The sequence below is a fragment of the Olea europaea genome, chromosome 11, assembly GCF_002742605.1.
Source record: "Olea europaea var. sylvestris chromosome 11, O_europaea_v1, whole genome shotgun sequence".
NCBI classification, from domain to species: domain Eukaryota; kingdom Viridiplantae; phylum Streptophyta; class Magnoliopsida; order Lamiales; family Oleaceae; genus Olea; species Olea europaea.
In genome coordinates, this window is record NC_036247.1 from 35,310,210 (window position 1) to 35,316,209 (window position 6,000).

The following is a 6,000-nucleotide window of genomic DNA, read 5'->3' on the forward strand; positions in this document are numbered from 1 at the left end:
CCCTTCATGTAAAGGGCACTTGCCTGCCTCATTAATTAGGCACTTATGTGCATACATTAGTATTTTTCATGATTTTTATATATCCATGCATGCACATATGTTCATTGTATATTAGGAGTTTCCGATTACTTCATTCTTTATTAAAAAAATTGGAAAAGGGAAAAAGATTTTTTTTTTTTTATTGAACATGTTATTTTGCTATCAAGTACTAGTAAGATTCATGATTGATAAATTAAATTTTCTTTAATTTGCTTAGAACTTGTTTGGAGTACTTGGTATAGGTTATTACATGTATCTTATGTGTTGCATACATTAGACTCTTGCGACTAGGTCTTGCCCGTATGTTTGAGATTTGGGATGACAGTCATGTGTGTGTGTGGTGAATTGACTTTGAATATGGAATGACCTTAAACTTGATTGGCCTAAGCTCTTTTATATTCCCCATAAAAGAAAAAGATATTAGTGATTTAAAATTTGAAATATATGAAAAAGAGAGATACATCTTATACTCTTATGCGGAACCTATTTAACTCGAGCAATTAAGCTTGTGGGGTTTCTCAAGATCTAATGCCCTATGGTCATGTGACTTAAAGTTATCAATTCAAAACTCGTTTCTTAGACGCTTAATGGAAAATATATTACAATAAGATATTAATGGGAAAAATAAGAGAAAAAATATATATGTGCTTATTGATAGGAGATAAAGAAAATTTATATATTGAAAAATCAATATGAGCTTTTTTATTTAAAAGTTCTTAATAATACTGGGTTTGACTTCATACTTTGAGGAAAATATTCATTCACTAGTGATTTCTTTGCATGTCATTCTCACTGATTTAAGGTTTTGAAACTTACTGATAGGAGTTTATTGGCAGTTACAACACACGTATAACTTATACAACTTACTTTATTTAAATTTAAATAAGTTATGTGAAAAAAGTTTACTTTTTCATGAACTATACATGTATAAGTAAGCAAATAATTGTTCTAGATGAAAATCCATGAACTTTTAAAAAAATAAAAATAGTTGATTACGAATCCGATTTGAGCCACAACTATGACCCCAATCCGAAAAGCTATTTTTGGCACGCACATTGTGGTCACCCAGCTATGGTCGATGGCATCAATTTCGATATCAAAATCTGCTATTTTTCCCTTCGAATCTCAATTTTACTTATTTTTTTTCATTTATGGTAATATTTCGTTTGCCTTTTTCTAGTTGATTACGAATCCGATTTGAGCCAAATTTTTGGCAAAGTACTTCTTTTATTCCGTATTCTATTTTGGTGTGATTTTCGTGGTTTTGCTATTTTTAGTAAAATTTCCATAGTTTCGTATTTTCTCAACTATTTAACCTGAGTTGTGGGTAAATTTTCATATTTTGGAGTTTTAATAATATTGAATGAATTTTAGAGAAGTTTCTCTGTGTTTTGGGCGTTACTCTTTTGTTTACTTTTTCGTGAATCATTTTTTACAACAGTCTCGCACGATAATCGCTATCCTGTCTGGCATCAATAGGTATCAGCGCATCGGCATCTTCCTAAGGTGAATTCCATTAGTTGCAATGGTTGGTGGATGTGGTCGTCGTGGATAGATTTTGATTGAGTAAGTCCCACACCATGATTGTAATGTTTAGGATGTGACGATTGAAGATTTGCAGAGGCAAGTTATGGAGCTAACCCAACATCTAACGGAACTGGAGATTCGTATTCATGAAGTGGAGGGTCATGATTTCGATAACAGTTTCGAAAACCTGTATCACAATCGTGCTTGAGTCTGTGAGCATCATGGATGGAAAGATTGCCATGGAGACCTCGATTTCAGAGTGGATCTACCCGAGTTTCTAGTACGTTACGGGCTGAAGGTTTTATTGATTGGCTGAATGAAGTGGAGCAAATTTTTGAGTATAAGGAGGTTCCAGATCATGTGAAGGTTAAATTGGTCACAATCAAACTCAAAGGCAGAGCTTTTGTATGGTGGGAACAATTGAGGCATTCACAAGAGCGCTAGGGAGAGTCCAAAATTACTGATTGGGAAAAAATGAAGAATAAGATGAAAGGTCACTTCCATTCTTTCGGCTACACTCGAACCTTGTTTCAGCGTCTTCATTTACTGAGGCAAGGCACGAGATTAATTGATGAATATACTGAAGAATTCTATCAGTTGGTAGCTCTAAATGAGTTATCTAAGACAGAAGAGTAGATGGTGGCACGGTATTTCGAAGGATTAAGGTAGACCCTGCAGGATGTTCTCATCTTTCATTCATTGTAGACCATTTCTGAAGCATACAAACGTACATTTACCGTGGAGAAATAGTAGAACAAGAGGTCAGTGGTCAAAGGTGAAAAAAGTAAGCCAGTTCGTCCCTAAAAAACCCTGCCGATCAGCCACCACAAAACAATTCTAGCTCAGGTGTTAAGTGTTTCAGATGTGGTAAAAAGGGACATTGGACGACTGATTGCAGGAAGCCAGCTAGTTAGAAGAATAAAGATTTCTTGATTGAAGAGGATATGGTAGGAAAATTCGAGGAGGTTTGAGAACTTGTATATGATGATGGTGAAGATGAAGATGTGCTGTATAGAGATGGCCAAGAGACTCGAGTCGTGTGTAAGAGTCTATTAACTCACAAGGGCAATTTAGGAAACGATTAATTGATGACCAATGTTTTCCACACGACCTGTACAGTTGCCGATAAAGTTTGCAAGTCGATCATTGACAATGGCAATTGTAAGAATGTAGTATCCGAAGAAGCTATGCAAAAACTGCAACTGAAGACAAATCATCATCCCAAGCCATACAAATTAGCATGGGTGAATAAAGGCAGTGAGATAAAAGTAGAAAAATGGTGTATGGTGTCTTTTTCAATCAGCATGAAATATTTTGATAACGCTTAGTGTGATGTTGTGTTTATGGATACCTGTCATGTATTGTTGGGATGACCTTGATAGTATGATCATAGTGTTATTCATGATGGACACAAGAATACATATTTCCTTAGCATCAAAGGGAAGAATATTGTGTTAGCTCCTTGTCGAAAAGAAACTATCCTTGCCCCAATAGTTAATAATACCAACCTGCTTTCTATGTCCAGATTCTTAGTTGATATTAGACGTGAAGATGTGGCCTATGTTCTACTACCTAGTGAGAACAGTGAAGCGAATGAGGATTCAAACTTACCAGCAAAAGTGCAGCAGCTGTTAATGGAGTTCTCTAACCTGATGCCAGAAAATCTTCCTTTAGGTTACCGCCTATGAGGGATATTTAACATCACATCGACCTTATTCCGAGGTTGAGTTTGCCTAACCGACCAGCATATCACCTCAGTCCTAAGAAAGTTAAAGAGTTACAACGACAAGTGGTAGAATTGTTGAAGAGTGGTTACGTTCGTTCATGAGTCCATATGCAGTTCCTGCTCTACTACTGCCGAAGAAAGAGGGGTCTCGATGAATGTATGTTAGTAACAGAGCAATCAACAAGATTACAGTGAAATACAGGCTTCCAATTCCTCGCCTGGATGATATGTTGGATTAGTAGTCCGATTCTAAGGTCTTCTAAAAAATTGGCCTTAAAAATCAACCAAAATTGTGCTCTGATACTAGTATGTAACGCCTCAAAATTATTTTCATTTTTATTATTTTATTCTTTATTTAAAAAAAAAGGCTCGAGGTTTTACAAAATTCTTCTTCGTCTAATATAAGCGAAAATATCACTTTTATTAAATATTGAAATTTGAAATTGTGACCGATAATTCGATAATGATAAAATAACAATTTAAGTAAAATTTTCATATTAAATATAATTCTTGAAATATTCCATTCCAAACTATTAATTTAAGATTTAATATAAAATGTCGAATGTTGGATCTCTAAAAATATTAAATAAAGTGCGTTAACATAAGATATTATTCAAATAAAAATTGACGATTATATTTTCTTGAAACTTTACTTGACGACTCCATAAGCATCACTTGGTCAATCTTTCACTCGTCCACACGACACGTTCTAATCTGAAAAGTAGTATAACAGTAATTAAAAAAAACACTCAGTAAGGACAAGTGCACATTCTTATTCACATGATATAAATATAAAACATACTGACATTTCTTACATTTACAGCTCAAGGAATTTCTAGAATCCTCATATCCCGTAGGATCTAACATATTTCAACAAATGGTCCATCCCTTATGATTTAACATCTTTGACCAAATGGTCAATCTCGTAGGATTTAACTTGTTTAACCAAACAGTCCATTCGGTAAGATTTAATGTAGCAGTCGACCCAAAGGCCTTAAGGAATTTCATTCCAAAATTTATATAAACATCAAAAAAATAAAAATTTACCACTTTGCATGATGTATTCTTACCTTAGCTTATACTCAATAAAATTTGAAGATGCAAATGATTAAGTTGCTAAATTTTCTCAATAGTGTATGTGTGAAGTGAAATTGCAAAGAATGGAAGGTGTAAAATTGTTAGTTTTAACTAAAAATAACGTCATATGTATATATACATAATGTAATGTAACATCCACAACCCAAAAGCTTAACACGTTCCAGCCAAAACAGTGAACATTTAAAGATTAATTAAATCAATTTTTTGCCTCAATCAATCAATTGATCACATTGGTAACTTAAATATGAATTTAACATTTTTTATTAATTGATTTAATATTGGAATTCAATTTGAAAACGTCTGACTTACCATGTTGTTTTAAAATATTATTTTTATTTATGTTATATATTAATAAAATATTAAAAGATAATTATTTTCTTTTTATTAGATTACCTCGAACATAACTAGCTTAAAATTACTTTTTCTTAAACCCAAATTATATTATTTAATACGAGTTATAAAATGAGTATAATATTTCATATATTTTCGTCAACTTCAAAAATACTTAAAAATTTGACCCAAATAGTTTTCGATAAATTCTAAAAGTGCGCGTAAGGAAATAAATCATTTATCCAAATAAGCTGGTCTAGTTTTTCACTTCGACCTTCAGAGCTAAATGATCAATATTAAATTTAGGTCCCTATAAAAAATTGTAAGAAAAATACGGGTTATTACATCCCTTCCCCCTTAAATTAATTTCGTCCTTGAAATTATCTTATTTAATTGAAAAGCACTGGATACGTGACCTTTAATTTTTCTTCTTTCTAAAGGTTTGATAAGTTGTAGCAACGTTTGTCACATAAATGTTTAATTATACTTTATCTTTATCAGTCAACTTATACATTATGCTCTTGTAAAATAACTAATCATCATATCTTCCTGTATTAAACAATATAATAACTTGCATAATATATTTCATTCTAAATATCATAAGCATTTATTGAAATCAAACTTAAATGATTCATATATCATGCTTGAAAGAAATCTTAAACATAGCATTTCATTCATATATTGGGTTCATTGGACGGTAGTAGATTAACGAGCACTAAATGCCATGAGTCTTATTTTAAATACTTGTTCAATGAAAATTTCATACCACAAAAATATAAACAGGTAAACATGTGCCCATTATAAATAGAAATCATTTACTTAATAAGTTGACAAGTTACATCAAATCCAATAGAGTAAAATCATTTCATTTATTTCAGAAATTAATTATATATATGCGAAATAGACCTTCCACGTGGTCAATCGAGAGCTAATCCACGTGTTCTTCCCTGGGTACAATAGCAAATGGTTAGAAGCACATGGCCAGAACTAGCAGTGGTGGTAGCGGTCGAATACACTCCGACGATCAAGTTAGCGTGCGGTGATCGGAACAGTGTCGAAATTGGGCAAGAGTGGGAGGAGAAAAACTATACTTTTGTGTGGATAGCTAAGTTTAATATGAGTTTCATTATCTTTGCCTCTTGTCAAACCTTAGATATTTATAGACGAAGAGTATCGTTGGATGTGGGACACGTGTATGTATCTGACAGTGGGACACGTGTATGTATCTGACAGTCTGAGATGTTCGCTCGAAGGCATCAATCAGCCGCGTCTAGAGTGTG